This window comes from Oncorhynchus nerka, linkage group LG15, assembly GCF_034236695.1.
Source record: "Oncorhynchus nerka isolate Pitt River linkage group LG15, Oner_Uvic_2.0, whole genome shotgun sequence".
In the NCBI taxonomy this organism is placed as follows: domain Eukaryota; kingdom Metazoa; phylum Chordata; class Actinopteri; order Salmoniformes; family Salmonidae; genus Oncorhynchus; species Oncorhynchus nerka.
In genome coordinates, this window is record NC_088410.1 from 93,949,526 (window position 1) to 93,966,081 (window position 16,556).

General features: G+C 59.8%; 1 protein-coding gene across 1 annotated transcript in view; it reads right to left on the bottom strand.

The window, feature by feature from the left end:
- The window catches only part of arhgap9 (Rho GTPase activating protein 9), a 127,476-nt gene that overhangs the window by 36,465 nt on the left and 74,455 nt on the right, over positions 1-16,556 (bottom strand).

The window sequence follows — 16,556 nt, forward strand, 5'->3', positions numbered from 1 at the left end:
TTCTCCAAAATCCATGAACTATTTTGTCATTCATATTCCATCACCTGTAAAACTATATATTTGCAGCACGTTTTCAAATGCAACCGCACTGTTTCCAAAACTGTTAAAAACACATTCAAAACAGAATGATGGCCAATGTCGTACCTTTCTGCAGTTACCAGACTGAAACACAGAACATTTCAGCAGAATATTTCATCATTCCCAGCTGTTAGCCGACCCAAGTGTCCTGTTTTTAGTCTCGTTACCAAACAGACAAAGGAGGACGACTTTAGAATGATTTTGTCTGGAAACATGGACCAAGGAAGACAGGTTGGTGGGGAAAGAAGAGTGGCAGGGAGAGGGAGACAGGTTGGTGGGGAGAGAAGAGTGGCAGGGAGAGGGAGGGAGACAGGTTGGTGGGGAGAGAAGAGTGACAGGGAGAGGGAGACAGGTTGGTGGGGAAAGAAGAGTGGCAGGGAGAGTGAGACAGGTTGGTGGGGAGAGAAGCGTGGCAGGGAGAGGGAGACAGGTTGGTGGGGATAGAAGAGTGGCAGGGAGAGGGAGACAGGTTGGTGGGGAAAGAAGAGTGGCAGGGAGAGGGAGACAGGTTGGTGGGGATAGAAGAGTGGCAGGGAGAGGGAGAGGGAGACAGGTTGGTGGGGAGAGAAGAGTGGCAGGGAGAGGGAGAGACAGGTTGGTGGGGAGAGAAGAGTGACAGGGAGAGGGAGACAGGTTGGTGGGGATAGAAGAGTGGCAGGGAGAGGGAGACAGGTTGGTGGGGAAAGAAGAGTGGCAGGGAGAGGGAGACAGGTTGGTGGGGGGAGAAGAGTGGCAGGGAGAGGGAGACAGGTTGGTGGGGAGAGAAGAGTGGCAGGGAGAGGGAGACAGGTTGGTGGGGAGAGAAGAAGCGTGGCAGGGAGAGGGAGACAGGTTGGTGGGGAGAGAAGAGTGGCAGGGAGAGGGAGAGGAGAGGGAGACAGGTTGGTGGGGGAGAGAAGAGTGACAGGAGAGGGAGACGGGTTGGTGGGGAGAGAAGAGTGGCAGGGAGAGGGAGACAGGTTGGTGGGGAAAGAAGAGTGGCAGGGAGAGTGAGACAGGTTGGTGGGGAGAGAGTGTGGCAGGGAGAGGGAGACAGGTTTGTGGGGATAGAAGAGTGACAGGAGAGGGAGACAGGTTGGTGGGGAGAGAAGAGTGACAGGGAGAGGGAGACAGGTTGGTGGGGAGAGAAGAGTGGCAGGGAGAGGAGACAGGTTGGTGGGGAAAAGAAGAGTGGCAGGGAGAGTGAGACAGGTTGGTGGGGAGAGAAGCGCGTGGCAGGGAGAGGGAGACAGGTTGGTGGGGATAGAAGAGTGGCAGGGAGAGGGAGACAGGTTGGTGGGGAGAGAAGAGTGGCAGGGAGAGGGAGACAGGTTGGTGGGGAGAGAAGAGTGGCAGGGAGAGGGAGACAGGTTGGTGGGGAGAGAAGTGTGGCAGGGAGAGGGAGACAGGTTGGTGGGGAAAGAAGATTGGCAGGGAGAGGGAGACAGGTTGGTGGGGAGAAAAGAGTGGCAGGGAGAGGGAGAGGGAGACAGGTTGGTGGGGAGAGAAGAGTGGCAGGGAGAGGGAGAGGGAGACAGGTTGGTGGGGAGAGAAGAGTGACAGGGAGAGGGAGACAGGTTGGTGGGGAGAGAAGAGTGGCAGGGAGAGGGAGACAGGTTGGTGGGGAAAGAAGAGTGGCAGGAGAGGGAGACAGGTTGGTGGGGGAAAGAAGAGTGGCAGGGAGAGGGAGAGGGAGACAGGTTGGTGGGGAGAGAAGAGTGGCAGGGAGAGGGAGAGGGAGACAGGTTGGTGGGGAGAGAAGAGTGGCAGGGAGAGGGAGACAGGTTGGTGGGGAGAGAAGAGTGGCAGGGAGAGGGAGACAGGTTGGTGGGGAAAGAAGAGTGGCAGGGAGAGTGAGACAGGTTGGTGGGGAGAGAAGCGTGGCAGGGAGAGGGAGACAGGTTGGTGGGGATAGAAGAGTGGCAGGGAGAGGGAGACAGGTTGGTGGGGAAAGAAGAGTGGCAGGGAGAGGGAGACAGGTTGGTGGGGATAGAAGAGTGGCAGGGAGAGGGAGAGGGAGACAGGTTGGTGGGAGAGAAGAGTGGTGAGGGAGAGAGGGAGACAGGTTGGTGGGGATAGAAGAGTGGCAGGAGAGGGAGACAGGTTGGTGGGGAAAGAAGAGTGGCAGGGAGAGTGCGACAGGTTGGTGGGGAGAGAAGAGTGGCAGGAGAGGGAGACAGGTTGGTGGGGAGAGAAGCGTGGCAGGAGAGGGAGACAGGTTGGTGGGGAGAAAGAGTGGCAGGGAGACAGGTTGGTGGGGAAGAAGAGTGAAAGGGAGAGGGAGACAGGTTGGTGGGGAGAGAAGAGTGGCAGGGAGAGGAGACAGGTTGGTGAGAGAGAAGCGTGGCAGGAGAGGGAGACAGGTTGGTGGGGATAGAAGAGTGGCAGGGAGAGGGAGAGGGAGACAGGTTGGTGGGGAGAGAAGAGTGGCAGGGAGAGGGAGAGGGAGACAGGTTGGTGGGGAGAGAAGAGTGACAGGAGAGGGAGACAGGTTGGTGGGGAGAGAAGAGTGGAAGGGAGAGGGAGACAGGTTGGTGGGGAAAGAAGAGTGGCAGGGAGAGGAGACAGGTTGGTGGGGAAAGAAGAGTGGCAGGGAGAGGGGAGAGGGAGACAGGTTGGTGGGGGAGAGAAGAGTGGCAGGGAGAGGGAGAGGGAGACAGGTTGGTGGGGAGAGAAGAGTGGCAGGGAGAGGGAGACAGGTTGGTGGGGAGAGAAGAGTGGCAGGGAGAGGGAGACAGGTTGGTGGGGAAAGAAGAGTGGCAGGGAGAGTGAGACAGGTTGGTGGGGAGAGAAGCGTGGCAGGGAGAGGGAGACAGGTTGGTGGGGATAGAAGAGTGGCAGGGAGAGGGAGACAGGTTGGTGGGGAAAGAAGAGTGGCAGGGAGAGGGAGACAGGTTGGTGGGGATAGAAGAGTGGCAGGGAGAGGGAGAGGGAGACAGGTTGGTGGGGAGAGAAGAGTGGCAGGGAGAGGGAGAGGGAGACAGGTTGGTGGGGATAGAAGAGTGGCAGGGAGAGTGAGACAGGTTGGTGGGGGAAGAAGAGTGGCAGGGAGAGGGAGACAGGTTGGTGGGGATAGAAGAGTGGCAGGGAGAGGGAGAGGGAGACAGGTTGGTGGGGAGAAAGAGTGGCAGGGAGAGGAGAGGAGACAGGTTGGTGGGGAGAGAAGGGGTGGCAAGGTGAGGGAGAGGGAGACAGGTTGGTGGGGAGAGAAGAGTGACAGGGAGAGGGAGACAGGTTGGTGGGGAAAGAAGAGTGGCAGGGAGAGGGAGACAGGTTGGTGGGGATAGAAGAGTGGCAGGGAGAGTGAGACAGGTTGGTGGGGAGAGAAGAGTGACAGGGAGAGGGAGACAGGTTGGTGGGGATAGAAGAGTGGCAGGGAGAGGGAGACAGGTTGGTGGGGAGAGAAGAGTGGCAGGGAGAGGGAGAGGGAGACAGGTTGGTGGGGAGAGAAGAGTGACAGGGAGAGGGAGACAGGTTGGTGGGGATAGAAGAGTGGCAGGGAGAGGGAGACAGGTTGGTGGGGAAAGAAGAGTGGCAGGGAGAGGGAGACAGGTTGGTGGGGAGAGAAGAGTGGCAGGGAGAGGGAGACAGGTTGGTGGGGAGAGAAGCGTGGCAGGGAGAGGGAGACAGGTTGGTGGGGAGAGAAGAGTGGCAGGGAGAGGGAGAGGGAGAGGGAGACAGGTTGGTGGGGAGAGAAGAGTGACAGGGAGAGGGAGACGGGTTGGTGGGGAGAGAAGAGTGGCAGGGAGAGGGAGACAGGTTGGTGGGGAAAGAAGAGTGGCAGGGAGAGTGAGACAGGTTGGTGGGGGAGAAGTGTGGCAGGGAGAGGGAGACAGGTTTGTGGGGAAAGAAGAGTGGCAGGGAGAGTGAGACAGGTTGGTGGGGAGAGAAGCGTGGCAGGGAGAGGGAGACAGGTTGGTGGGGATAGAAGAGTGGCAGGGAGAGGGAGACAGGTTGGTGGGGAGAGAAGAGTGGCAGGAGAGGAGACAGGTTGGTGGGGAGAGAAGAGTGGCAGGGAGAGGGAGACAGGTTGGTGGGGAGAGAAGTGTGGCAGGGAGAGGGAGACAGGTTGGTGGGGAAAGAAGAGTGGCAGGAGAGGGAGACAGGTTGGTGGGGAGAAAAAGAGTGGCAGGGGAGAGGGAGAGGGAGACAGGTTGGTGGGGAGAGAAGAGTGACAGGGAGAGGGAGACAGGTTGGTGGGGATAGAAGAGTGACAGGAGAGGGAGACAGGTTGGTGGGAGAGAAGCGTGGCAGGGAGAGGGAGACAGGTTGGTGGGGAAAGAAGAGTGGCAGGGAGAGGGAGACAGGTTGGTGGGGAGAGAAGAGTGGCAGGGAGAGGGAGACAGGTTGGTGGGGAGAGAAGCGTGGCAGGGAGAGGGAGACAGGTTTGTGGGGAAAGAAGAGTGGCAGGGAGAGTGAGACAGGTTGGTGGGGGAGAAGCGTGGCAGGAGAGGGAGACAGGTTGGTGGGGAGAGAAGAGTGGCAGGGAGAGGGAGAGGGAGAGGGAGACAGGTTGGTGGGGAGAGAAGAGTGACAGGAGAGGGAGACGGGTTGGTGGGGGAGAGAAGAGTGGTGGGGAAAGAAGAGTGGCAGGGAGAGTGAGACAGGTTGGTGGGGAGAGAAGTGTGGCAGGGAGAGGGAGACAGGTTGGTGGGGAAAAAAGAAGAGTGGCAGGAGAGGGAGACAGGTTGGTGGGGAGAGAAGCGTGGCAGGGAGAGGAGACAGGTTGGTGGGGATAGAAAGTGGCAGGGAGAGGGAGACAGGTTGGTGGGGAGAGAAGAGTGGCAGGGAGAGGGAGAGGGAGACAGGTTGGTGGGGAGAGAAGAGTGACAGGGAGAGGAGACAGGTTGGTGGGGATAGAAGAGTGACAGGAGAGGGAGACAGGTTGGTGGGGAGAGAAGCGTGGCAGGGAGAGGGAGACAGGTTGGTGGGGAAAGAAGAGTGGCAGGGAGAGGGAGACAGGTTTGTGGGGAAAGAAGAGTGGCAGGGAGAGTGAGACAGGTTGGTGGGGAGAGAAGCGTGGCAGGGAGAGGGAGACAGGTTGGTGGGGAGAGAAGAGTGGCAGGGAGAGGGAGAGGGAGAGGGAGACAGGTTGGTGGGGAGAGAAGAGTGACAGGGAGAGGGAGACGGGTTGGTGGGGAGAGAAGAGTGGCAGGGAGAGGGAGACAGGTTGGTGGGGAAAGAAGAGTGGCAGGGAGAGTGAGACAGGTTGGTGGGGAGAGAAGTGTGGCAGGGAGAGGGAGACAGGTTGGTGGGGAAAGAAGAGTGGCAGGGAGAGTGAGACAGGTTGGTGGGGAGAGAAGCGTGGCAGGGAGAGGGAGACAGGTTGGTGGGGATAGAAGAGTGGCAGGGAGAGGGAGACAGGTTGGTGGGGAGAGAAGAGTGGCAGGGAGAGGGAGGAGACAGGTTGGTGGGGAGAGAAGAGTGACAGGGAGAGGGAGACAGGTTGGTGGGGATAGAAGAGTGACAGGGAGAGGGAGACAGGTTGGTGGGGAGAGAAGCGTGGCAGGGAGAGGGAGACAGGTTGGTGGGGAAAGAAGAGTGGCAGGGAGAGGGAGACAGGTTGGTGGGAGAGAAGAGTGGCAGGGAGAGGGAGACAGGTTGGTGGGGAGAGAAGCGTGGCAGGGAGAGGGAGACAGGTTTGTGGGGAAAGAAGAGTGGCAGGGAGAGTGAGACAGGTTGGTGGGGAGAGAAGCGTGGCAGGGAGAGGGAGACAGGTTGGTGGGGAGAGAAGAGTGGCAGGGAGAGGAGAGGGAGAGGAGACAGGTTGGTGGGGAGAGAAGAGTGACAGGGAGAGGGAGACGGGTTGGTGGGGAGAGAAGAGTGGCAGGGAGAGGGAGACAGGTTGGTGGGGAAAGAAGAGTGGCAGGGAGAGTGAGACAGGTTGGTGGGGAGAGAAGTGTGGCAGGAGAGGGAGACAGGTTGGTGGGGGAAAGAAGAGTGGCAGGGAGAGTGAGACAGGTTGGTGGGGAGAGAAGAGTGGCAGGGAGAGGGAGACAGGTTGGTGGGGAGAGAAGAGTGACAGGGAGAGGGAGACAGGTTGGTGGGGATAGAAGAGTGACAGGGAGAGGGAGACAGGTTGGTGGGGAGAGAAGCGTGGCAGGGAGAGGGAGACAGGTTGGTGGGGAAAGAAGAGTGGCAGGGAGAGGGAGACAGGTTGGTGGGGAAAGAAGAGTGGCAGGGAGAGGGAGACAGGTTGGTGGGGAAAGAAGAGTGGCAGGGAGAGGGAGACAGGTTGGTGGGGATAGAAGAGTGGCAGGGAGAGGGAGAGGGAGACAGGTTGGTGGGGAAAGAAGAGTGGCAGGGAGAGGGAGACAGGTTGGTGGGGATAGAAGAGTGGCAGGGAGAGGGAGGGACAGGTTGGTGGGGAGAGAAGAGTGGCAGGGAGAGGGAGAGGGAGACAGGTTGGTGGGGAGAGAAGAGTGACAGGGAGAGGGAGACAGGTTGGTGGGGAGAGAAGAGTGGCAGGGAGAGGAGACAGGTTGGTGGGGGAAAAGAAGAGTGGCAGGGAGAGGGAGACAGGTTGGTGGGGAAAGAAGAGTGGCAGGGAGAGGGGAGACAGGTTGGTGGGGAGAGAAGAGTGGCAGGGAGAGGGAGAGGAGACAGGTTGGTGGGGAGAGAAGAGTGGCAGGGAGAGTGAGACAGGTTGGTGGGGAAAGAAGAGTGGCAGGGAGAGTGAGACAGGTTGGTGGGGAGAGAAGAGTGGCAGGGAGAGGGAGACAGGTTGGTGGGGAGAGAAGCGTGGCAGGGAGAGGGAGACAGGTTGGTGGGGAGAGAAGAGTGGCAGGGAGACAGGTTGGTGGGGGAAGAAGAGTGAAAGGGAGAGGGAGACAGGTTGGTGGGGAGAGAAGAGTGGCAGGGAGAGGGAGACAGGTTGGTGGGGAGAGAAGCGTGGCAGGGAGAGGGAGACAGGTTGGTGGGGAGAGAAGAGTGGCAGGGAGAGGGAGAGTGAGACAGGTTGGTGGGGAGAGAAGAGTGACAGGGAGAGGGAGACAGGTTGGTGGGGAGAGAAGAGTGGCAGGGAGAGGGAGACAGGTTGGTGGGGAAAGAAGAGTGGCAGGGAGAGGGAGAGGGAGACAGGTTGGTGGGGAGAGAAGAGTGGCAGGGAGAGGGAGAGGGAGACAGGTTGGTGGGGAAGAGCGTGGCAGGGAGAGGGAGACAGGTTGGTGGGGATAGAAGAGTGGCAGGGAGAGGGAGACAGGTTGGTGGGGAAAGAAGAGTGGCAGGGAGAGGGAGACAGGTTGGTGGGGATAGAAGAGTGGCAGGGAGAGGGAGAGGGAGACAGGTTGGTGGGGAGAGAAGAGTGGCAGGGAGAGTGAGACAGGTTGGTGGGGATAGAAGAGTGGCAGGGAGAGGGAGACAGGTTGGTGGGGAAAGAAGAGTGGCAGGGAGAGGGAGACAGGTTGGTGGGGATAGAAGAGTGGCAGGGAGAGGGAGACAGGTTGGTGGGGAGAGAAGAGTGGCAGGGAGAGGGAGACAGGTTGGTGGGGAGAGAAGAGTGGCAGGGAGAGGGAGACAGGTTGGTGGGGAAAGAAGAGTGGCAGGGAGAGTGAGACAGGTTGGTGGGGAGAGAAGCGTGGCAGGGAGAGGGAGACAGGTTGGTGGGGATAGAAGAGTGGCAGGGAGAGGGAGACAGGTTGGTGGGGAAAGAAGAGTGGCAGGGAGAGGGAGACAGGTTGGTGGGGATAGAAGAGTGGCAGGGAGAGGGAGGGAGACAGGTTGGTGGGGAGAGAAGAGTGGCAGGGAGAGGGAGGGAGACAGGTTGGTGGGGATAGAAGAGTGGCAGGGAGAGGAGACAGGTTGGTGGGGAAGAAGAGTGGCAGGGAGAGGGAGACAGGTTGGTGGGGATAGAAGAGTGGCAGGGAGAGGGAGAGGGAGACAGGTTGGTGGGGAGAGAAGAGTGGCAGGGAGAGGGAGAGGGAGACAGGTTGGTGGGGAGAGAAGAGTGACAGGGAGAGGGAGACAGGTTGGTGGGGAGAGAAGAGTGGCAGGGAGAGGGAGACAGGTTGGTGGGGAAGAAGAGTGGCAGGAGAGGGAGACAGGTTGGTGGGGAAAGAAGAGTGGCAGGGAGAGGGAGAGACAGGTTGGTGGGGAGAGAAGAGTGGCAGGGAGAGGGAGACAGGTTGGTGGGGAGAGAAGAGTGGCAGGGAGAGGGAGACAGGTTGGTGGGGAGAGAAGAGTGGCAGGGAGAGGGAGACAGGTTGGTGGGGAAAGAAGAGTGGCAGGGAGAGGAGACAGGTTGGTGGGGAGAGAAGAGTGGCAGGGAGAGGGAGACAGGTTGGTGGGGATAGAAGAGTGGCAGGGAGAGGGAGACAGGTTGGTGGGGAAAGAAGAGTGGCAGGAGAGGGGAGACAGGTTGGTAGGGATAGAAGAGTGGCAGGGAGAGAGGGAGACAGGTTGGTGGGGAGAGAGGAGTGGCAGGGAGGGAGACAGGTTGGTGGGGATAGAAGAGTGGCAGGGAGAGGGAGACAGGTTGGTGGGAGAAGAGTGGCAGGGAGAGGGAGACAGGTTGGTGGGGAGAGAAGAGTGGCAGGGAGAGGGAGACAGGTTGGTGGGGAAAGAAGAGTGGCAGGGAGAGGGAGACAGGTTGGTGGGGATAGAAGAGTGGCAGGAGAGGGAGAGAGACAGGTTGGTGGGAGAGAAGAGTGACAGGGAGAGGGAGACAGGTTGGTGGGGGAGAGAAGAGTGGCAGGGAGAGGAGACAGGTTGGTGGGGAAAGAAGAGTGGCAGGGAGAGGGAGACAGGTTGGTGGGGAGAGAAGAAGTGGCAGGGAGAGGGAGACAGGTTGGTGGGGGAAGAGTGGCAGGAGAGGGAGACAGGTTGGTGGGGAAAGAAGATGGCAGGAGAGGGAGACAGGTTGGTGGGGATAGAAGAGTGGCAGGGAGGGAGGGGAGACAGGTTGGTGGGGAGAGAAGAGAGGGAGAGGGAGAGAGACAGGTTGGTGGGGGAGAAGAGTGACAGGGAGAGGGAGACAGGTTGGTGGGGATAGAAGAGTGGCAGGAGAGGGAGACAGGTTGGTGGGGAAAGAAGAGGGCAGGGAGAGGGAGACAGGTTGGTGGGGAGAGAAGAGTGGCAGGGAGAGGGAGACAGGTTGGTGGGGGAGAGAAGAGTGGCAGGGAGAGGGAGACAGGTTGGTGGGGAGAGAAGAGTGGCAGGGAGAGGGAGACAGGTTGGTGGGGAGAGAAGAGTGGCAGGGAGAGGGAGAGGGAGACAGGTTGGTGGGGAGAGAAGAGTGGCAGGGAGAGGGAGACAGGTTGGTGGGGAGAGAAGAGTGGCAGGGAGAGGGAGACAGGTTGGTGGGGAGAGAAGAGTGGCAGGGAGAGGAGAGGTTGGTGGGGAGACAGGTTTGTGGGGATAGAAGAGTGACAGGGAGAGGGAGACAGGTTGGTGGGGAGAGAAGAGTGACAGGGAGAGGGAGACAGGTTGGTGGGGAGAGAAGAGTGGCAGGGAGAGGGAGACAGGTTGGTGGGGAAAGAAGAGGGCAGGAGAGTGGAGACAGGTTGGTGGGGAGAGAAGCGTGGCAGGGAGAGGGAGACAGGTTGGTGGGGATAGAAGAGTGGCAGGGAGAGGGAGACAGGTTGGTGGGGAGAGAAGAGTGGCAGAGGGAGACAGGTTGGTGGGGAGAGAAGAGTGGCAGGGAGAGGGAGACAGGTTGGTGGGGAGAGAAGTGTGGCAGGGAGAGGGAGACAGGTTGGTGGGGAAAGAAGATTGGCAGGGAGAGGGAGACAGGTTGGTGGGGAGAGAAGAGTGGCAGGGAGAGGGAGAACAGGTTGGTGGGGAGAGAAGAGTGACAGGGAGAGGGAGACAGGTTGGTGGGGAGAGAAGAGTGGCAGGGAGAGGGAGACAGGTTGGTGGGGATAGAAGAGTGACAGGGAGAGGGAGGGAGACAGGTTGGTGGGGAGAGAAGAGTGGCAGGGAGAGGGAGGGAGACAGGTTGGTGGGGAGAGAAGAGTGACAGGGAGAGGGAGACAGGTTGGTGGGGAGAGAAGAGTGGCAGGAGAGGGAGACAGGTTGGTGGGGAAAGAAGAGTGGCAGGGAGAGGGAGACAGGTTGGTGGGGAAAGAAGAGTGGCAGGGAGAGGGAGAGGGAGACAGGTTGGTGGGGAGAGAAGAGTGGCAGGGAGAGGGAGAGGGAGACAGGTTGGTGGGAGAGAAGAGTGGCAGGGAGAGGGAGACAGGTTGGTGGGGGAGAAGAGTGGCAGGGAGAGGGAGACAGGTTGGTGGGGAAAGAAGAGTGCAGGGAGAGGAGACAGGTTGGTGGGGAGAGAAGAGGGAGAGGGAGACAGGTTGGTGGGGGATAGAAGAGTGGCAGGGAGAGGGAGACAGGTTGGTGGGGAAAGAAGAGTGGCAGGGAGAGGGAGACAGGTTGGTGGGGAGAAGAGTGGCAGGGAGAGGGAGAGGAGACAGGTTGGTGGGGAGAGAAGAGTGGCAGGGAGGGGAGAGGGAGACAGGTTGGTGGGGATAGAAGAGTGGCAGGGAGAGGAGACAGGTTGGTGGGGAAAGAAGAGTGGCAGGGAGAGTGCGAGACAGGTTGGTGGGGAGAGAAGAGTGGCAGGGAGAGGGAGACAGGTTGGTGGGGAGAGAAGAGTGGCAGGGAGAGGGAGACAGGTTGGTGGGGAGAGAAGAGTGGCAGGGAGACAGGTTGGTGGGGGAAGAAGAGTGACAGGGAGAGGGAGACAGGTTGGTGGGGAGAGAAGAGTGGCAGGAGAGGGAGACAGGTTGGTGGGGAGAGAAGAGTGGCAGGGAGAGGGAGACAGGTTGGTGGGGGATAGAAGAGTGGCAGGGAGAGGGAGAGGGAGACAGGTTGGTGGGGAGAGAAGAGTGGCAGGGAGAGGGAGAGACAGGTTGGTGGGGAGAGAAGAGTGACAGGGAGAGGGAGACAGGTTGGGGGGAGAGAAGAGTGGAAGGGAGAGGGAGACAGGTTGGTGGGGAAGAAGAGTGGCAGGAGAGGGAGACAGGTTAGGGGAAAGAAGAGTGGCAGGGAGAGGGAGAGACAGGTTGGTGGGGAGAGAAGAGTGACAGGGAGAGGGAGACAGGTTGGTGGGGGAAGAAGAGTGACAGGGAGAGGGAGACAGGTTGGTGGGGAGAGAAGAGTGGCAGGGAGAGGGAGACAGGTTGGTGGGGAAAGAAGAGTGGCAGGGAGAGGGAGACAGGTTGGTGGGGATAGAAGAGTGGCAGGGAGAGGGAGAGGGAGACAGGTTGGGGGAGAGAAGAGTGGCAGGAGAGGGAGACAGGTTGGTGGGGAGAGAAGAGTGACAGGGAGAGGGAGACAGGTTGGTGGGGAGAGAAGAGTGGCAGGGAGAGGGAGACAGGTTGGTGGGGAGAGAAGAGTGGCAGGGAGAGGGAGACAGGTTGGTGGGGAGAGAAGAGTGGCAGGGAGAGGGAGACAGGTTGGTGGGGAGAGAAGTGTGGCAGGGAGAGGGAGACAGGTTGGGGGAAAGAAGAGAGCAGGAGAGGGAGACAGGTTGGTGGGGGAGAAAAGAGTGGCAGGGAGAGGGAGACAGGTTGGTGGGGAGAGAAGAGTGACAGGGAGGGGAGAGGTTGGCAGAGTGGCAGGGGAGAGGGAGACAGGTTGGTGGGGATAGAAGAGTGACAGGGAGAGGGAGAGGGAGACAGGTTGGTGGGGAGAAGAGTGGCAGGGAGAGGGAGGGAGACAGGTTGGTGGGGAGAGAAGAGTGACAGGGAGAGGGAGACAGGTTGGTGGGGGAGAAGAGTGGCAGGGAGAGGTTGGTGGGGAAAGAAGAGTGGCAGGGAGAGGGAGACAGGTTGGTGGGGAAAGAAGAGTGGCAGGGAGGGAGAGGGAGACAGGTTGGTGGGGAGAGAAGAGTGGCAGGGAGAGGGAGGGAGACAGGTTGGTGGGGAGAGAAGAGTGGCAGGGAGAGGGAGACAGGTTGGTGGGGAGAGAAGAGTGGCAGGGAGGGGAGACAGGTTGGTGGGGAAAGAAGAGTGGCAGGGAGAGAGACAGGTTGGTGGGGAGAGAAGAGTGGCAGGGAGAGGAGACAGGTTGGTGGGGATAGAAGAGTGGCAGGGAGAGGGAGACAGGTTGGTGGGGAAAGAAGAGTGGCAGGGAGAGGGAGACAGGTTGGTGGGGATAGAAGAGTGGCAGGAGAGAGAGGGAGACAGGTTGGTGGGGAGAGAAGAGTGGCAGGGAGGGAGGGGAGACAGGTTGGTGGGGATAGAAGAGTGGCAGGGAGAGGGAGACAGGTTGGTGGGGAAAGAAGAGTGGCAGGGAGAGGGAGACAGGTTGGTGGGGAAAGAAGAGTGGCAGGGAGAGGGAGAGGGAGACAGGTTGGTGGGGAGAGAAGAGTGGCAGGGAGAGGGAGGAGACAGGTTGGGGGGAGAGTGACAGGAGAGGAGACAGGTTGGTGGGGAGAGAAGAGTGGCAGGGAGAGGGAGACAGGTTGGTGGGGAAAGAAGAGTGGCAGGGAGGGAGACAGGTTGGTGGGGAAAGAAGAGTGGCAGGGAGAGGGAGAGGAGACAGGTTGGTGGGGAGAGAAGAGTGGCAGGGAGAGGGAGAGGGAGACAGGTTGGTGGGGAGAGAAGAGTGACAGGGAGAGGGAGACAGGTTGGTGGGGGAGAGAAGAGTGGAAGGGAGAGGGAGACAGGTTGGTGGGGAGAGAAGAGTGGCAGGGAGAGGGAGACAGGTTGGTGGGGAGAGAAGAGTGGCAGGGAGAGGGAGACAGGTTGGTGGGGAGAGAAGTGTGGCAGGGAGAGGGAGACAGGTTGGTGGGGAAAGAAGATTGGCAGGGAGAGGGAGACAGGTTGGTGGGGAGAAAAGAGTGGCAGGGAGAGGGAGGGAGACAGGTTGGTGGGGGAGAGAAGAGTGGCAGGGAGAGGAGACAGGTTGGTGGGGGAGAAGAGTGGCAGGAGAGGGAGACAGGTTGGTGGGGATAGAAGAGTGACAGGGAGAGGGAGAGACAGGTTGGTGGGGAGAGAAGAGTGGCAGGGAGAGGAGACAGGTTGGTGGGGAGAGAAGAGGACAGGGAGAGGGAGACAGGTTGGTGGGGAGAGAAGAGTGGCAGGGAGAGGGAGACAGGTTGGTGGGGAAAGAAGAGTGGCAGGGAGAGGGAGACAGGTTGGTGGGGAAAGAAGAGTGGCAGGGAGGGAGAGGAGACAGGTTGGTGGGGGAGAGAAGAGTGGCAGGGAGAGGGAGGAGACAGGTTGGTGGGGAGAGAAGAGTGGCAGGGAGAGGGAGACAGGTTGGTGGGGAAGAAGAGTGGCAGGAGAGGGAGACAGGTTGGTGGGGAAAGAAGAGTGGCAGGGAGAGTGGAGACAGGTTGGTGGGGAGAGAAGAGAGGGAGAGGGAGACAGGTTGATAGAAGAGGGCAGGGAGAGGAGACAGGTTGGTGGGGAAAGAAGAGTGGCAGGGAGAGGGAGACAGGTTGGTGGGGATAGAAGAGTGGCAGGGAGAGGGAGAGGGACAGGTTGGTGGGGAGAGAAGAGTGGCAGGGAGGGAGAGGGAGACAGGTTGGTGGGGATAGAAGAGTGGCAGGGAGAGGGAGACAGGTTGGTGGGGAAAGAAGAGTGGCAGGGAGAGTGAGACAGGTTGGTGGGGAAGAGAAGAGTGGCAGGAGAGGGAGACAGGTTGGTGGGGGAGAGAAGCGTGGCAGGGAGAGGAGACAGGTTGGTGGGAGACAGGAGACAGGTTGGTGGGGGAAGAAGAGTGAAAGGGAGAGGGAGACAGGTTGGTGGGGAGAGAAGAGTGGCAGGGAGAGGGAGACAGGTTGGTGGGGAGAGAAGCGTGGCAGGGAGAGGGAGACAGGTTGGTGGGGATAGAAGAGTGGCAGGGAGAGGGAGAGGGAGACAGGTTGGTGGGGAGAGAAGAGTGGCAGGGAGAGGGAGACAGGTTGGTGGGGAGAGAAGAGTGGAAGGGAGAGGGAGACAGGTTGGTGGGGAGAGAAGAGTGGCAGGGAGAGGGAGACAGGTTGGTGGGGGAAAGAAAGAGTGGCAGGAGAGGGAGACAGGTTGGTGGGGGAAGAAGAGTGGCAGGGAGAGGGAGGGAGACAGGTTGGTGGGGAGAGAAGAGTGGCAGGGAGAGAGAGGAGACAGGTTGGTGGGGAGAGAAGAGTGACAGGGAGAGGGAGACAGGTTGGTGGGGAGAGAAGAGTGGCAGGGAGAGGGAGACAGGTTGGTGGGGAAAGAAGAGTGGCAGGGAGAGGGAGACAGGTTGGTGGGGAGAGAAGAGTGGCAGGGAGAGGGAGACAGGTTGGTGGGGAGAGAAGAGTGGCAGGGAGAGGGAGAGGGAGACAGGTTGGTGGGGAGAGAAGAGTGGCAGAGAGGGAGACAGGTTGGTGGGGAGAGAAGAGTGGCAGGGAGAGGGAGACAGGTTGGTGGGGGAAGAAGAGTGACAGGGAGAGGGAGACAGGTTGGTGGGGAGAGAAGAGTGGCAGGGAGAGGGAGACAGGTTGGTGGGGAGAGAAGAGTGGCAGGAGAGGGAGACAGGTTGGTGGGGAAAGAAGAGTGGCAGGGAGAGGGAGACAGGTTGGTGGGGATAGAAGAGTGGCAGGGAGAGGAGGGAGACAGGTTGGTGGGGAGAGAAGAGTGGCAGGGAGAGGGAGAGGGAGACAGGTTGGTGGGGATAGAAGAGTGGCAGGGAGAGGGAGACAGGTTGGTGGGGAAAGAAGAGTGGGGAGAGGGAGACAGGTTGGTGGGGAGAAGAGTGGCAGGGAGAGGGAGACAGGTTGGTGGGGAGAGAAGCGTGGCAGGGAGAGGGAGACAGGTTGGTGGGGATAGAAGAGTGGCAGGGAGACAGGTTGGTGGGGGAAGAAGAGTGGCAAGGGAGAGGGAGACAGGTTGGTGGGGAGAGAAGAGTGGCAGGGAGAGGGAGACAGGTTGGTGGCAGAAGGAGGGAGGGAGACAGGTTGGTGGGGATAGAAGAGTGGCAGGGAGAGAGGGAGACAGGTTGGTGGGGGAGAGAAGAGTGGCAGGGAGAGGGAGAGACAGGTTGGTGGGGAGAGAAGAGTGACAGGGAGAGGGAGACAGGTTGGTGGGGAGAGAAGAGTGGAAGGGAGAGGGAGACAGGTTGGTGGGGAAAGAAGAGTGGCAGGGAGAGGGAGACAGGTTGGTGGGGGAAAGAAGAGTGGCAGGGAGAGGGAGAGGGAGGGTTGGTGGGGAGAGAAGAGTGGCAGGGAGAGGGAGAGGGAGACAGGTTGGTGGGGAGAGAAGAGTGACAGGGAGAGGGAGACAGGTTGGTGGGGAGAGAAGAGTGGCAGGGAGAGGGAGACAGGTTGGTGGGGAAAGAAGAGTGGCAGGGAGAGTGAGACAGGTTGGTGGGGAGAGAAGCAGGGAGAGGGGAGACAGGTTGGTGGGGATAGAAGAGTGGCAGGGAGAGGGAGACAGGTTGGTGGGGACAGAAGAGTGGCAGGGAGAGGAGACAGGTTGGTGGGGATAGAAGAGTGGCAGGGAGAGGGAGACAGGTTGGTGGGGAGAGAAGAGTGGCAGGGAGAGGGAGACAGGTTGGTGGGGATAGAAGAGTGGCAGGGAGAGGGAGACAGGTTGGTGGGGGAGAAGAGTGGCAGGAGAGGGAGACAGGTTGGTGGGGATAGAAGAGTGGCAGGGAGAGGGAGGGACAGGTTGGTGGGGAGAGAAGAGTGGCAGGGAGAGGGAGACAGGTTGGTGGGGAGAGAAGAGTGGCAGGGAGGGAGAGGAGACAGGTTGGTGGGGAGAGAAGAGTGGCAGGGAGAGGGAGACAGGTTGGTGGGGGAGAGAAGAGTGGCAGGGAGAGGGAGACAGGTTGGTGGGGATAGAAGAGTGGCAGGGAGAGTGAGACAGGTTGGTGGGGAGAGAAGAGTGAGGGAGAGGGAGACAGGTTGGTGGGGATAGAAGAGTGGCAGGGAGAGGGAGACAGGTTGGTGGGGAGAGAAGAGTGGCAGAGGGAGAGGGAGACAGGTTGGTGGGGAGAGAAGAGTGACAGGGAGAGGGAGACAGGTTGGTGGGGATAGAAGAGTGGCAGGGAGAGGGAGACAGGTTGGTGGGGAAAGAAGAGTGGCAGGGAGAGGGAGACAGGTTGGTGGGGAGAGAAGAGTGGCAGGGAGAGGGAGACAGGTTGGTGGGGAGAGAAGAGTGGCAGGGAGAGGGAGACAGGTTGGTGGGGGAGAGAAGAGTGGCAGGGAGAGGGAGACAGGTTTGGTGGGGAGAGAAGAGTGGCAGGGAGAGGAGACAGGTTGGTGGGGAGAAAGAGTGGCAGGGAGAGGGAGACAGGTTGGTGGGGAGAAGAGTGGCAGGGAGAGGAGACAGGTTGGTGGGGGAAGAAGAGTGGCAGGGAGAGGGAGACAGGTTGGTGGGGAAAGAAGAGTGGCAGGGAGAGGGAGACAGGTTGGTGGGGAGAGAAGCGTGGGAGAGGGAGACAGGTTGGTGGGGAGAGAAGAGTGGCAGGGAGAGGGAGAGGGAGGAGACAGGTTGGTGGGGAGAAAGAGTGACAGGGAGAGGGAGACAGGTTGAGAGAAGAGTGAGGGAGAGGGAGACAGGTTGGTGGGGAAAGAAGAGTGGCAGGGAGAGTGG